The 16,392-nt window shown below is 40.8% G+C and overlaps 1 protein-coding gene across 4 annotated transcripts in view; it reads left to right on the plus strand.

Moving 5' to 3' along the window:
* sphkap (SPHK1 interactor, AKAP domain containing) overlaps positions 1-16,392 on the plus strand; it is a 113,759-nt gene that overhangs the window by 43,624 nt on the left and 53,743 nt on the right. The window contains exon 2 of one of the 4 annotated variants that reach the window (XM_071497133.1): positions 6,599-6,676. The exons of the other annotated variants lie outside the window; for them this stretch is intronic. The gene's annotated coding sequence lies outside the window, so the exon portion shown is untranslated. The remainder of the gene's footprint in view (positions 1-6,598; positions 6,677-16,392) is intronic. 4 annotated transcript variants of the gene reach the window in all.

Here is a 16,392-nt window from a genome sequence, read left to right on the forward strand (position 1 = left end):
TGTGCTCCGCAGTGTGTGTGGGGATTGGGTCATGTTCCATTTGCTATTCATAAACTGGTCTCTTAAGTCAGTTTCAGTTGTTAAAGTCAGTTCATTTATTCTTAATGTGTGGAATCAGGTCTTTGGCTTGTTTCAGTAATAAACCTTTGTAGCCTGCATTGGGTAGCTGAGATAATAAAGCTATAGGATTTATATAGTGTGTCTGGAGAATTATGGGTAAAATTCCCCAAAGTATTGTCATCTGTTTAGTGCTTCACCACATTTGAACAAGTAAATGCATTCAGAGTTGATGGGCTTGTAACTGTATACCTTTTTAAGCTGGATATCATCAGTTATGATGTTTTTATAACCTGTGCTTGTATCATCACACGCCACAAACTGAGTTCGTGATTGCATTTTTGTGTGTGTGTGTGTGTGTGTGTGTGTGTGTGTGTGTTTACAGTCTTTGCAGTTGTAGGTATGTTGGCCTGCCTCACTGGTTGAGCAACCTATGCCTCAAAGCTTATCAACAAGATATTTTGATGTTTTTATATAGATATAAAATAAATCTATGGATTTACTTTATCACTGTCTGTGTGTGTATGTGTGTGTGCTTGTGTGTGCTTGTGTGTCTTACTGATTGGTGTATGTAATAAGGGATGTCCCATTTCTGAAGCCTTAATTCCACATCTTCCTCCCCAGTGTTTTCTCTTTGCTTTGTGCAGAGAAAGAGAAACACACGCACACACACTATAAACACACACATTATACGCTACACTTTGGGAAGTGTTTACTTTATTATTTAATCTTTCCCTAATTTGTAGTCCTCCTTAATAACTTCCAGAGGGATTTAGCATATTAAAGCCTGGTTTGTGTTCTTGCTCACATGTTGTGTAGTGGAACAGCAAACTGTATTATAAAATTAATTAAAAAAAAAAAAAAAAAAAAAAAAGTTTAGAAACATTGTTTGTCCAAAGCTTCTTCTTTCACAGTATTAGTCCTGCCTGTTTGTAGTGCCTCATGTGGGATTTTGTCTTTTGTTGATGCAGCTTTGGGCATAAATTCGCTGCGCCTGTTTTGATTAATCAGAACTTCCTGCTAATGTAAAATAAGGCAGCAGAGTGGTATGAATCAAAATCACCACTTTAATAACATTAATCCTGCATCCCTACTGCAACATGTTACACAGAGGAATCGACTGTGATGCTGATACTTGTCCAACAGAGACCATCAGGCTGTCAGCAGTCCCCTTAACCTGCTCTTAATTAAGTGGTCAGACCAACAGCTCAAGAGCCCAATCAAAAGGACTTCTGACACAAAATGGGTCTTGAGACTTGTTTAAGCCTCCAGTGACACATTGGGTTCCTCAAACTCTGAGCCACCTTTAATCAGGGATGAAAACCATTCTTCACTGACAAATGTATTTCCTCTGTGTAGCCCATGGGTGTTTCATGATTGTTGATTACTCACTTTATACTTTATGTACTTCACTGTCAGTCTGTCCTGTGTGTTTATAGCCTCTGTGTTCTATGTGCTGCTATCTTGACCCAAACACTGCAGTCCTTTTCCTGGTAAACTAAACATACTTGAATGTGCCTGGCATATGTTCCCTAAACTCATGAATGGACCAAAAACAATATAACCTGGTTATGGCATTTCAATATGTTTTAGTTTTATCAGACCTACTGGTTCAAATAGTGAAAATTGTTGTTTTTGACACCCCAAAAAACAAATTGTTTTACAGTCGTTCGTTTTATAATAACAGTGTTGGGGGTGTGTGCCCTTCTCAGTGTTGTTTCTGCGCTCAGACAACCTTGATTCAACCAGCCAAGTAGGCATTAGAGTGTTAATGACCAAAAAGTCTGTATGCGCTGTAAACTTTTGATTGAAGAAATGAAATTCTTCATACATGTGGAACATGGAATTTATAAGAAATAAAACACGTTCACTCTCAAATATTTGCGCTCAGGGGGTTGGCTAATGCTAGCTAACTTTAGCTATGTGCTGCATGTTGATGTATTGTACATATTACTAAGTGAGTTGGCTGATTTAAGCAGTCTTTATAATTTTACCACAAAACAAATAGACACAGAACATACTGGTCTCAAGTATATGCAGATGTTTGTATGAATATATATGTGTGCATACATGTGGTGAGAGAGAGAGAGAGAGAGAGAGAGAGAGAGAGAGAGAGAGAGAGAGAGAGAGAGAGAGAGAGAGAGAGAGAGGCGTCCAATCAGGCTATACCTGACTGGGTCAATGAAGCAGCACGTTACCACAGAAACTGGACAAACAGTGTGATGGAGCAATTAACACAGGCCTTGACAAACCTTAACGAGCTCTTGGCTGCGCTCCCCTGCTGCAGAGCTCGTTAAGTCTCATGTGTGGGCAAGTAGACCGCTAATGAGCCAAATCTACACTATGTAATCAATTAATCTCTTTGACGAGGGTACAGAAAGAGGGAGATGTGGCTTTTGAGAGAGCTGGAAGTGAGGGAAGTGAGAGTGAGGACATGACAGATTTTTTTGCTTTTTCATGTGCCGATGAGTTGGACTCCAATTGATGTTTATTTTTTCCTCTGGCAGCCACACAGAAATTAAAAACATGTTGGCTTCTTTTGCACCAAGTGATTGTAATGTAATGAGGACAACAGTCACATTCTGTAGCATGTGTCTGTTGAAACATATCACTTATCATATCATTAATAATAAATGGATTTAATAATGAATGGATGCAGTTCAATTGCAGTTTTACATGAATGACAGCATACATGGCATTTAGCAATAACGGTGGCTTAATTTTTGTAGGAAAACAGATGGGTTGGACCAACTCCAATCACTGTCTCTGTCTAATTACTTTTATTCTCTCCTTTGCTCCTCTGCTCTATCTTCCTCTTTCCCTTCTCCTTTCCTCAACATGCTTTTCAGTGATATAAACCATTAGTATGGATTAGTTTGAACTGCTACTCTGCAGTGAGCTGCTTTTTGACACATAAGTAATGAACACTGTCTGTCGTTTCCTGTCTCTCTCACCTATTATCAATCATTATCAAAACACATTCTCACAGGACACTTCTCCTTATCATCACTCAGCCAATTTAATGCACCATGATTTTATGTGAGATGGTCATTGTATTCACCTCATTTAATCTCAAGAGACTTGAAATGTGCACATGTTGGCAAATGCAGCACAAGATAATAGAGGTTCAAATTAAATATTTTTCAGTATTCTACAGCTACAACAAAATAATCATTTTTTTTCATTCAGATGTAAAAAATAACTGAATGATTCACATAAAAATTGCACAAGTGGAATTATCATTAAGGTACATGGACAATACAGTGCACCTTCAAGTTTTAACATGGATTTGTCAGTTGGGAATCAAATTTCTCACCTTTCAAGCCGAGGTGTTAAGAAACAGCAGTAGCTTTACTCAACGACTGCACATACCTACAGTTAACATTGCACTCAGTGTCACAGGGAAATGCTGCACTTTTTGTAACAAGTTTGGAAGATGAAAGTTGTACTTATGGTTTGTTGTGCTGCCTTCAAGTGGCCAAAAACTTATGATACAGTTTTTTGTCACAGGTCTAGATACATCTGTCACCACTGTTTTTAAAGAGTTTAAGTACAGCTAAACGGTTCACAAGATTACACAGTTTATTTTGTTTCTGAGATACAAACACATCAAAATTATGTAAAGTATCATTAAATATTATATTGTATTTAATGCCTCCACGCTGGTGACAGCAAGGGCCGGAGTCATTATGTTTATGGGTTGTCCGTCCGCCTGTCTGTCCCACTTCAGTGAATGTGATATCTCAGTAATGCCTTGAGGGAATTTTTTCAAGTTTGGCACAAACATTCACTTGGACTCAAAGATTAACTTGTTAGAATTTGGTGGTCAAATGTCGAAGCTAAAGGTCACTGTGACTTCACAAGACGTTTTTCAGCCAGCAACTCACAAATTCATACATTAATTATGGCGCAGTTTACCACAAGTGTCCAAATGGTCAAAGGTCAACTTCACTGTGACATCGTAATATTCTGCAAAAACACTTCTGGTCATTATTCAGTGCTCTAACTAATGACACACTAATGACTACTGACCATATGAGCTCTGAGAACTCGGATTTAGAGAGAACTTTATTTGTTCTTAGTACTGAACAACCAGCATGATCAATCCAAGGTACACAACACATGTATTTTTAAGAAATAGCCCACTTCAGCTGCACAGCATCATCTGTTTACTTTATCAACCTCACTGACGCAGCAGATGTGCCAGTGATGTTTTTCATGTTTTTAGAATCCTGTTGAGAAGTGACAAGCAAGACCTTTTACTCTTATCTACTCAATGATTATGCATTGCGCTGTAGTCATGTGAAAGTTCAAAGCCTAAACTGTTCAGCTGATGCAGGAGCATTTAATCAGTGTAAGTGAGGATGCGGAGCTTGGAAAGGGATAAATGTACTGTGATGTAGACTGTGAGGAGGGCGAGGAAAGGGTGAAACGGGAGGAGAGAGTGAGAGAGACAAAGGAGCAGACAGGGATTAAATGGATGAGAGTACACGCTTTGCCAGGCTGCTACAGTGCTGGCATCCGGCTCCATGCTTATCCCAGAGGGTCAGACCGCGTCACTAATGGACACACAGAGAATTGATCTCTACAGTATTACTGGAACGCATGGCATTAGGCTGCCAGGCACACACACACACACACCCACACACACACCCTGATGTACAGATATTTACATACAGTACATAAAAATACAATGCAGGTATACGTATACACATGAACTACCCACACTATTTATTCATGCACCCAGCCCCACACATCTGTCCAGACAGGAGACACACTGTGCTGTCAGAGTACACTGGGATTGAACACACGTGCAAGGAATCATTGAACCCATCAAACACTTCCTGGTTGCTTGAAGGCCTCATTTAGACACTGTATGTGCATAATTTAGAGTGTCTGAAAATAGCCTTGAGATGTAAATAATGCAGAGTGACCATTAAAGAACGCTAAAACAAACAGGAAGGAGGGAGGGAGGCGGGAAGGATGGTGACAAGTGTAGAAGAATGAACGAAAACTGGAGGAAATGTTAGTGTGAGTACTTTGTTTTTGTCTGTATGTAAATGGATGAGACACTGTAAAAAGTAACAAAAAAAGCTACTGCTAATAAAAAGGTATTGATCTTAAATATTTTGTTATTGAACTTGTAGTACATTTGAAAGAGCAACTTAGCAATTATTTCTCAATACAACATAAGACACAAGGTTACAGACATAACCACAGCTCTCTGTCTCATCGTTAAGATAATTTTGGTCATGCCTGAAAACGCTGATGAGTCCTGGCAGGTTTTGGAGGCTGAGACCTGCTGGGGCTCATTTAAACAGCTGCTGTTCACTGAGAACAGGACAGGCTGGAAAAGGGCAAACCACGGGCGTCCTTCCTTCAGGGAACACTGGTCATACCCAAAAATTCCTGAACATATACAAAACTTACACACACAAAAACACACAAAATGTCTAAGACAGCAGAATCAGGCTACTTTAAAACTGCCTTAGCTCTCATTGGCCTTTTCAAACATGATTTAATGTTTATAACAGCCAACTTGGGGGCCTCACAGGCTCTCCCAATTAGTTTTATGTAGTGTAGTACAAAGTGATTAAAAACTGCCATTTCCTTTTGCACCAACATTCATTCTCACTCATAATATTTCTGAGGACATTTGATCTCCTTTTTGGACAAAAATATATCAGTAAAACACTAGACTAGAATGGACAGGGTGAGGTTGAACAAAGGTGAACATGATTAACCTGAGCAGCACTAAACTGGGCCAAATATCAAGTCAGTGTAAATGAATAGGTGAACGACCACAGCTGCAGTCTTCTATGTCCACAGTGTGTTCACACTGTATCTGTACAGCTGCAGTACTGTTGTGCACACAAAAGCATCTGACAGCAGTTGAAGCCCAGTACACAGTCGCATATTTGCATGCGTAAATTGGAAGAAAATAGACTTCAACAATAAAGAGATGCTTTGGGTCAGAGTTACTCTTGTAAAACCTCCTGTTATGCACCCGCTGTAGACAGATGCATTGGTTAAACTTAAATCTATCCAATGTGTGTGCATGCATTGGTGTGTAGTGTGTATCTGCTCTGTCTGATGGACCAAAAACTGAAAAAACTGGCACCTGAAACATGACCTGCATTGACATGGTGTAAATGGAGGTGAAACTGATGTAGGGAGATGCATTTTGTTTCATTTTTTGATTTCTCCACTGATTGGAGCATTGTGCTGGGGCTTTGTTTGTTCCTGAGTACCTCATGGACCTGTTCTGCTTGAGCCCCATCACAATAACTGGCAGATAAATACATCATCAGGTTGTGTTAGAAAAATAGACCCACTGCTGCTTTGCAACAAAAACTCACAGAAACACATCTGCATATACACTTTCCCACACATTGAGGAACAGTAAGCTCACTTTTTGCACACAAATGTTGCACCTTAAAAGTCCTTGCAAAAAGCATTGATTACAGTTACACCTGAAGGGGGGGGGCAGAAACACCAAATGTCAAACAGAGTTACTGTATGTTTCCTTTTCTCCTGCCAGAAGATGCACACAGCAAACAGCTCACCCAAGTGTCAAGTTCATTTGCACAGCAGCTCAACAGCCAGAGGAACTCTTTGAGTGAGTGTGAGGATGGAGGCCCTCAGGTTCTACACACACACACACACACACACCATTTTGGTCATCTGTCTCTCATGCTCGCTCTCGTCCACATTCCGCTCTTTTCCAGCAGTAGAAACAAGACCACTGTGTCTGTCTGAGTCACCTCAGTCCTCTCCCACTGGGCACTGCATGGTCACACCTGACAGGCCACATCAGACAGAGAGACACTCAGCCACCCATCCATCCACACACACAACCTTTGGACCTATCGTTACAAACAAACCAATGTGAGTCTTTGCATGACATAGGAAGAGTATATGTGCATGCAAACATGTATTTGGTGAACTGAGGTGACTCAGACCCAGACATAAATGTTCCCTGACATGATCAGCTGAGTTTCCAGAGCTAAGGTGAATTCAAAATGTTTGAAACACGGCATGAGAATCACACTTTTTTTATTTTTAACTTTGCCATTGAATTGCCAGTAAAATCAGGGTCAGATTTGAGTGCAACCCTGGAGTTTTTCAACTAAAGTGGGGTCAGCAGTATTTTCAGAAGTCTCAGTTTCCTGGGCTTGAAATCTCCAGAGTAGTGTGGACAGCAGGCGAAAACGTAGCAAAAGAGAAGCATTTTAAAACGAAAACGTAGCAGTGTGGACTTAGCCCAAGACTCGACATGAAACCACATGAATCTTGAATTGGATTATGAATGTGATGGGAAGCCAGTGTGAAGAAATGAAACTGGGTGTCACTGTTTTATGTTGTTTTAGCGCAGACCACCTAGACCCTAATAGATTTGCAGAAACATCACTGTTCACCTTTCACAGATTGAGACATTAAGTTTGTTTTTGGACAAATATGGTAAAGACATAATCTTTATGCGTGGTTCACCACATGTCAACCTCATGTGGAACCATCAGATGACTTTTACAGCTGCATTGTGTATGGGTGTATGATTGTAGCATGATTTAAGTGGCTGCACGTCATGCCAACACCTTGTTTGGCTACTATGTCTTTTTATTAAGACTGGCAATGTGCTGGAGGGTCTAAATATTATTCTAAAGGTCAGAATCGTGCTGGGAGGGGAAATGCACTTGTGTCGTATTAAAGGACACGCTGATATGAAGGGTGCCAGCCTCAAAGGGGGAGAAGCAAAGTGATTGACAGTCACCCATGAACTGTGCACATAGATTCAGCGTATGCACACACAGAGAGACACACAGTAGATGTAGACGTATTCGTTTGAAATAATACACATGAAATCACACACAGCACCTGCGTTGTATATATTTTGAAGGACACACATACACAACAGTATTGCATAACTAAAGTCACTTCCCAGTGTTGTGTATGTCAGTGTGAAGTATTTGTTGGCAAAGACCTGTTATAACATTCAAGTGCCCCTTTCACCCTGTCAGCACTTTTCACACATACTGTAGTGGAGAAATGTGCAAAAGGACACACATGCACACCACGAGCACGAGTGCACACAGTTCTACTGACTGCGGAGGGCAGTTACGCGTATCAACACTACTCTGCGGTAATGTACTGTAGGAAGTGGCAATGCAACAGTAAGACCCCCGAGGCAAAACAGTCTTTGCAAATGTTTTATGAGGTAGAAAAATGCTTTCAGCATCTTTGCTAAATCCTAAAGATATGCAAAATGCATGAAATGGTATGTAAACAAAATTCTGTTTGTTTCCTCCTATTTCACAGTTATTTAAGTGTTTTGAGTTGTTGAATTTAAGCTGTGAGTCAGTTTTTCATGTCATGTTGGAGAAACTGGGGTGAGGAAACTTAAAGAGGAAAGTCAAGAGTTAAGGGGTTTCTTGTTTTCAAGAACTTTTCTTTCCGAACTTTCCCCTGCAAGAGGCACCTCTGATTTGGTTTGATCACAATTTCAACTTATCTCTAGCAGCACTTTTCTATCTTGCTCGGGGAAAGCTGTCTGTCCCTGATTGAGCCATGTCGTCTTAAAGGAGAGTTTCAGCCTATGTACATAAAGGTAAAAATTAGTGCAAATCTCCTTTCAAGCAAAACCTGACTTGTTTGAATGATGACAAATCCTGGAGCACGAGTGTCCTTTCCAGACCAACTGTTTAGTTACAATGTGTCAAGTCCAGACATCCCACTGTGAGCGAGTGATGTGCTGAGATCTGGTTACCTCTTCCATAATGGCCATTTGTTAGTTGAGTTGCAGTTATAAGTAAAAAGTGACACTAAAACTAACACAGAGCCAGCAGGAGCATTAGCTAAGCAGCGTCTGTCCCACCTTCCCACTGAGAGAGTGGGCTGCAAGCGAAACACTAGTGGGAGAGGAGATAAAGGAGCAGAGGAACAGAAAAATTGACTCACACAAAGCCCTGTGTTTGTTTCTTTGTCTGAGTGCTGAAAGTATGATTCAGTCAGTTAGCATTTGCCCCTGACACAGAGCACAACGTGACTCCATAACCGTGTCAGACACAAGCTAAAAGAACCCTCAAAGATCCAGTTTAACAAATGTGGTTGATGGTTCTTTAAAACATGGTCCCTTGGTGAAGTAATAACATGTTCAAAACCACATTCTGGAAAATATAAGGGGCACTAAGAGAAAATAAGTTCTCAGAGAGAAAAATGTAATTGATTTGAAAGCTTTATTGTCATTGGGGGGGGGGGGGGGGGGGGGTAGTAATATGGAGGCCAGAGAGAGATGCAATACAGAAACAGGCATATTTGATGCCTGCACAATAATAGGGTTCAATGATAATTTTGTTTATTAATGTTCACCCGGATCAGAGGATCGGTATACAGCCAGAAGTGCAGCAGTTTGCATGAGAGTGAAATGAGTTTTAAGGCATTTATAATAGCAGGGTTTATAATAGAATGACTAACTGTAATACCAGTGTAAGCAACACTACTTTATTGCTGTATTAATTGATAAACTAACACACTGATTGCTTGATCATAAAAAACATCTATTTCCTCTTTTCGGCCTCCTCACCCAACACTGAAATGTACATACTCACAACCATATTCAAACAAGTTAAGTTCTGCTGTTGGAAATAAAGGAGCACACAGTGTGGCTATATAGTAAAGAGAAGAACAAACACTCTGGGTACATTTTGTTTTTACTCAGAGAAGCTGAAACTACATACACAGAAATCCTTCAAGGCAAACGCAAAAACAGTAGCCCAATTTAGAAATCTCTTTATTCAATACAGTGCCAGACAGCCAGGCTGGGCATGTGAAATCAAACGCACACTAGGTTATCAAATATGCAGTATGTATACAGCAGGGGACAAGAGGAAAGTGGGTTGGTGTGGAGAGAGGGAGGGGGAGGATGGGCTGGACAAGCAGCCATAAGGAGCATCGGAGGTTTAGGAGGACATTCAAGCAAAGACACCCTTCAAATGCTCATGTTGGTACCGTTAAACATACAGTGTCTCACCTGCTGTACAGCTGTAATGTTGCTGTCACAAGTAGATGTTTACAGACATTTATATCCTGAGGGGACGGGAGGAAGTGACACTGAGCAGCCCAGTTTGCTCAGAATTCCCAGTGTGCATTGTGGCTGATAGTTTGTCTGTTATTCAGGCTGTCTGTCCGTTCTCATCATCCGTGACAGCTGTAATTCTTCACATTTCATACCTGGTGCATTTCTGCTGTAAAGTCTTCATGAATGTTACACCAGCCTTCAGAACCTCCTGCAGGCAGACCTGCTCTGAAACACTCAATATAAACTGACTTCAAAACACTTACTAGCCTAGCAACATTTCAAGGCTGCAAATTAACCATAACTCAATACTTTGTATCTCATCTGCATGAAAGTCATTGTATCCATAAAACATCTACCACTAGTCATTTATATATCCTACTCCTCACTGCTGGTAATCCTTGTTCATTTACATGAATATATTTCCCACGCGCCATGTTTATTTCATCAGAGCTTTTCTTTATGGAAGCATCATCTGTCATCTATGATGTGGTGGCAGTTACAAGACCAAAACCTTCAATTCCTTTAAAACTTTGTCTGGGTCTTGTTCCCTTAAATTGCTCTACAAATATGTGGCCATTTACAGCCTGTCCATATTCCACACTGATGCACACGGCAGCCGGGAGCAGCAGTAGTGTCTGTGGGCCGAGTGAGCACGCACTCTGTGGACCGTGGTAATGGGTGGGAAATGTCAGTGCATCTGTCCCTGCCCTCTACCTTTCCTCCCCTCCAGCATCATCTTTCCTCCTCTTCTTTTTGCTTTTCCGTGGGGCTTTTGGTGGCCGGTCGATCACACCAGCGCTGTGGCTCAGAACTCTCTGTTCACACTGTTTGTGCCGTATTTAGCTTTTTCCAATCATAATAGGATTTTATCTTTTTGTGTGTGTGTGTGTGTTTTGTATGTACATTTGCTTGTGTCTTTTTTTTTATTAACCTGCCATATTTGTGTAACTGTTGAAGCAATCCATGAGGCTAAAGAATATTTATTTACCTGTTATATCATTTTTCCACTGGTGGCAATGGGAAGCCTGTGGTCTCTCTATTCCTTTACATTTCCTTCTTATGTACAGCCGTGGAGTGGATCCAGTCTGTCATAAGCCAGTGTCTCTCTACGACATTTCACAGTCACTCTGCAGCTTGGAGCCAATAAAGAGCCATTAACAAAACATAAGGGAGAGACAGTACCCAGCACTCCTGAGTCAAACAACAAGCTGCTTTTTACAGAACTAACAAGAGACTCTTCATCTCTCTTTGTTGCTCTGTCACTCAAACAGTTACACACCAAACTGTGACGCCGAACACACAGTTGTATACTCTAACAAACCGACAGTCTCTCAGGCTCCCTGTGCAGGTTATTCCTCTTGATGACTCATTTTGCTTGTCAACATCTCACCTCCCCTCCACACTCCATCCCTACATCCTGGAGCCACTCTGTCACTTACTGACAACCTGAGAACATACAGAGCTGATTTTAGCATGTGATCCACAGATAATCCTGCCGAGCAAGTAGTAAAAGACGGCTCATAGATGGTCACATGAGAGACTGGTTCCCAGGAGGTCACTGGTTTAAATGCTTGGTTCTGTATGTCTCATATTACAAACACTGGTGGAACACATTCATTGGTCTCAACACCTTTCATTATACTCGATTTTTTTCCTTTGCTCACATCACAGTTACCATGACTTACTGGACAAAAAAGTGTAACTATGCCCTTTCTCACTTACATTCATCTAAATTATTACTATTAAACTGATTCAACGAAGAGAGGATGTAATGACTGTATTTTCTCTTAGTATTGTAGAGTATAAAGAGGCTTCACTCAGGCAGAAAATATCACAGTGGGTAAATGCTGGACATGCAGAGTAAAGGCTGGTTCCACTGATTGTGTTGTCTTGTTAAAGATATTAAAATAGCAGCTCTCTATGTGTAGAGACGTACATCATGATTGCGGTTTTAATAAAGTATAAGCCACTAAAAAAAGAGCAGCTGTGCAGTACATAAATGAACTGAGACATGAACAAGTGAGACAACGCACAGATGGGGGTGCATATGGAAATGTAAGCCAGGGAAGAATTGAGGGAGGATGGAGGCATGAAGGTTATCAAACCTCATCAGGATTAAGTAGTTGAATCAGCAGTGGTTACAGAGTGAGAAGAGAGCTTCAACCACTGCTGCTGGTGTACTGTCTATGGCTGGCACTTTAACACACACATGTCGGCACAGTTCTTGATTTCCATTTCCTTCCCCATTTTCTCCTCTTCCCCTTTCTCTTCTCGTTTTCCATGGTTCCATCAATTAGAAGAGAAGCTTTCTGGCAGGTACTGTAGAGAGACCTGGCGCCATACTGAAGCCCAGCTAGTACAAAAAGTGCCAGAAGGGCTGCGTGGCTGATTCAGTGACACCGAGCTGCCATCCTGATTTCCCTGCACCTACTGAAAAAGCAGAACAAGTGATGCTCACTGAAGTCACACTGTTCCCCTGGCCCCACTTACCTGGAGTCCTCGTCTTCATCCTCTTCAGGTCTGACTCTGACATAAATCTTGGTTTTGGATTCACATAATTAATAATGAACATTTACTATAAACTTTGCGTTGACTTGTCCCATGTTGTAAATGCCACCCTTTTGGTTCACCGAGAATGCTAAAGCAAATGCTTTACCGTAAAAGTGTTATTTGCAATTCCTTCTCTTCTCAGCGTGGTGCAGATGTCCTGTCGCGCCACAGCAATATAACACCTGAGACACAAAGAGCTTGTCACAGCTGTGATGTGTGAAAACTCATGACGTGAATTAGAACATGCGCCAGTATTGTGGGAGAGAGACGGCATCAGACAGTAGAATGGCTCATTAACCTTGTTTCACCTTGACATTTGACTTGGTGTGGAAAAAAACATGTAGTGTGAAAGATATGCAATATAGGCATTGTGACAAGCTAGGGGAATCTATTTTCATAAAAAGCAATAATAACTCTGTACTCCTCAGGTTACAGTAATTAAGAAGAGAATTTGGCTTCATTGCTTAAAAAATGGGAAACAAAACACGATCAGTCAGACAATAATTAAGTTTTTAAACAGTACCCCAGCTTAGGCAAACATTGTTGGCAGAGAAAATGAAGCTGAACAGTGAAATTATTCCCCAAACTCTGACTTTGACCCACTGTCCTTTTCCCATACAATGAGGAATTCTAATCAACAATATGGACCTGCTCATTCTTGAAAGTTGAAAAGATAATCTGCTTTTACCAATGATGTATCTGATGGTCAAATCTATAAAAAGAAGTTTGTTATAAACCAGAATTATCCTTTAAATGTTGTTGGTGTTGCATCATTTTATTGTTTTATGTCATCAATTATTCATTGAGTCTCTCTTACAACAGCCAAACACAACAGGCACTGCAGTAACAACGTAAGGAGAGAAAGGGAGAGGAGGAAAAAGGAGGAAAGGGGACAGAAGCGTGGTCCTCAATACCTAATGAAGACAGTAAAAGCAACTGGAGCAGAATAGACATTACAGCAGAGCTTCATAAAGTTTGTTACACCCTGTTCCCAATGGCAGTGGCCATCTCAGTCCATGCTTGCAACATCATAGGGTAAAATATTTAAAATTGAACCTGGAAACTTTTTATGCTGCACCGAAACAAAAGTGACGCATGCTAGAAATGAGAAGGTCTATTTAGCTACTAGAGTACCCTTCATTGTCAAACAGAGAACACACAATAAGGTACCACTAATTAGTGTCTTTTCGTGAGCAGGTATATGTTGTCTCATGTAAATTGAAAAACAGATTCTAACAAATTAATACACACAGGACCTGGGCTGTTTTGACAGACCTACCATCCTGATAATGCTGAAGTCCGCCATCGGGCTGCCCCGCTGTCACTCATATTTAATGGCAGGTGTGAAAATAAATCCATTTGCTGATTATGTTCTACTTAAGCCCCACTACCTTCAGCCCTCCTGCCTCTAATGATCCCTTCAGAGAGATGGAAGGGCTTTAAACACATACATTGCATACACACACCTTGTTACTCTGTGCTGATTAAATGTGGTCAGTCAGCAGGGCGTGCCCCCATAGAGTGGACTCGCTCTCCGTCACACTGTATTTATTCGCCTGCTTGTTTAATCAGTACTTGTTGACATGGAATGATCTGAAATGACTGAGCAGACTGACCAGGGAAAGAGCGTGCACGAGGGTAAAGAAATGGGGTTGAAAATAGTTTTTTATTTTTCAGTGTTCCTCTGTCTTTCCCCAAAAAACCTTTTAAGTGCTTGTGAACACTGGATAAGATCAAAGAGTAACCATCAAAGCTAGATTGCTTCTCTTGATGTTTATCTCCACCCACACGAGAAGCATTTTGGATTACCCAAAACTCTCTCCCTTGGGGCTTCATATACGTCTTATAAGAAAGCCTCTGTCTCGCTCTGTTTCTGTCTGTCTGTGCTACAGCTTTGGCTCATTTGTAGTTTGTTTGTTCGTTAGAGTTTGCCCCGTCATTTCCATCAATAGAAGAAGGAAGGCTGCAGTCAAAATGATGAGGTCATCTGAGAGTTGGCGGTAATACTGATTTAATCATAAGACATCAGCGCTGTCACAGAGATCAGCTTGCTTCATGTGTTTCTATGACCTCTGAGCACCGTTCCTTATGCCACATTCTGCTTTATGTATTGGTCAAAATGGATTATTGGTCAGAGGTGAAACAGTCAGACCAAGTAGATCTAAAAAATAAGGTATTACAATGTTACTCGACTAACACCGGCTGCCATACGATTGCATGACTGTTTTTCAATGCTTTGTGCAACTTAATGAAGATCACACAGTGCTCACACTCACTAGGGAGCCCAGTGCTCTGAAGTGTTCTTGACCAAGACAATACAAAAGTCCCTTGCAGGGATCAATGAAGCAACAAGAGTCAATTCCTATTTCCTTTGTAGCTGTGCATGGATATAGCAATCAAACCTGTCTTTTGTCTGTGCTGTAGATCTGCTCGAAGAGAGAAGCTGAAGGAGCCAATCAGGGCCTGCCTGTCTGTCTGTGTGCTGATTGTCTCCTCTGATGAGACTGAGATGTTTGTTACGGGCCTGGCGCTCTGCAGCAGTAGCGATTTGCTGCTGAGAGTATCTAGATGCGTTGTGAAGCTGTCATCCAGTGTTATTAATATTCTTCAGAAAAGAAGTTGTTCTGTTTCTACCTCCACTGCTGATGGTGATGTTAAAGAATGCAATACTGTGTTTTCAGTAGTAGCCACTAAGAGGAAGAGACTTTGATGATGTAACTTGTATGTTTATTGCCTGTTAGAAGCTTTAAAGCCTCTCGTTTTACCCTGGGTCGTAATAACCTCTCAGAGGGCCCTGGGGCAAAATCATTCATCAAAATAATTCATCTCCTGTTCCTCCCATGCTCTAGACATCCCATACAATTTTTCTTATGTATGTATAGTATGGTAATTGAAACACAAATTAATTCAGAAATATGCAACATGTAAGACTAAGAATAATGAAGGTCTTGAAACTCGATTTTGACACAGCAACCTTCTTTAAGACAGGACTTTATCATGACAACTGATATTTGTGCTTTATTGCTGCATATTCACAACCTACCAAACAAACTGTAAATAAAATTAGCACAGACCACATGGACACAAACCAAGCCGAGAGCTTTCAGGGCCTCTGGAGTCCCCCGAGGCAGTTGCATGTTTTGCGCGGTTGGTAATCAAATTGAGGAATTTGAGGAAAGTGTCACAATAAGTTAACTTCTATATATCCTCTTATATGCATATCCTAGTGCATGCCAGTTTGATCCATTTTTTTGTTTTGCAGGCTTTCATTTAATGCACATTCTGTCTCTGTTTTCCCTCTTCTTTGGAGTGCATTTTCACTTTCCACACCACTGAGGTGGAAAGATGACAGTCAGATGAGGAGTTAAGATACTGAATTCATACTGTATGCATCAAGTCCCACAAAATTGTCGGACAAACAAACATGATTTCTGATCTGTTGCTGTCCATTTCAGCATCATTTGTCTGTTCCTTCCAAAATTGTCTGAAATCACCATTGAATTGCTATTTTTATATGATGTGACAACACTATGGTTAAAGTTTGGTTTAGTCACAGAAATGACTTGTTTACATAGAAGGAGAGATGATGTTTTGAGTAAAATGAATAGCTAAGGTTAGAAAAACATATTAGTTTGGGTTTAAATGGCTAATTTGTCATTTGTCATTTGTCACAATTACAGTAATAACCTCTTGGCTAAGATTAGGGAATG

Source organism: Trachinotus anak, unplaced genomic scaffold (assembly GCF_046630095.1).
Source record: "Trachinotus anak isolate AG129_WGS33_773 ecotype Australia unplaced genomic scaffold, CSIRO_AGI_Tana_v1 ptg000014l, whole genome shotgun sequence".
Lineage (NCBI taxonomy): Eukaryota > Metazoa > Chordata > Actinopteri > Carangiformes > Carangidae > Trachinotus > Trachinotus anak.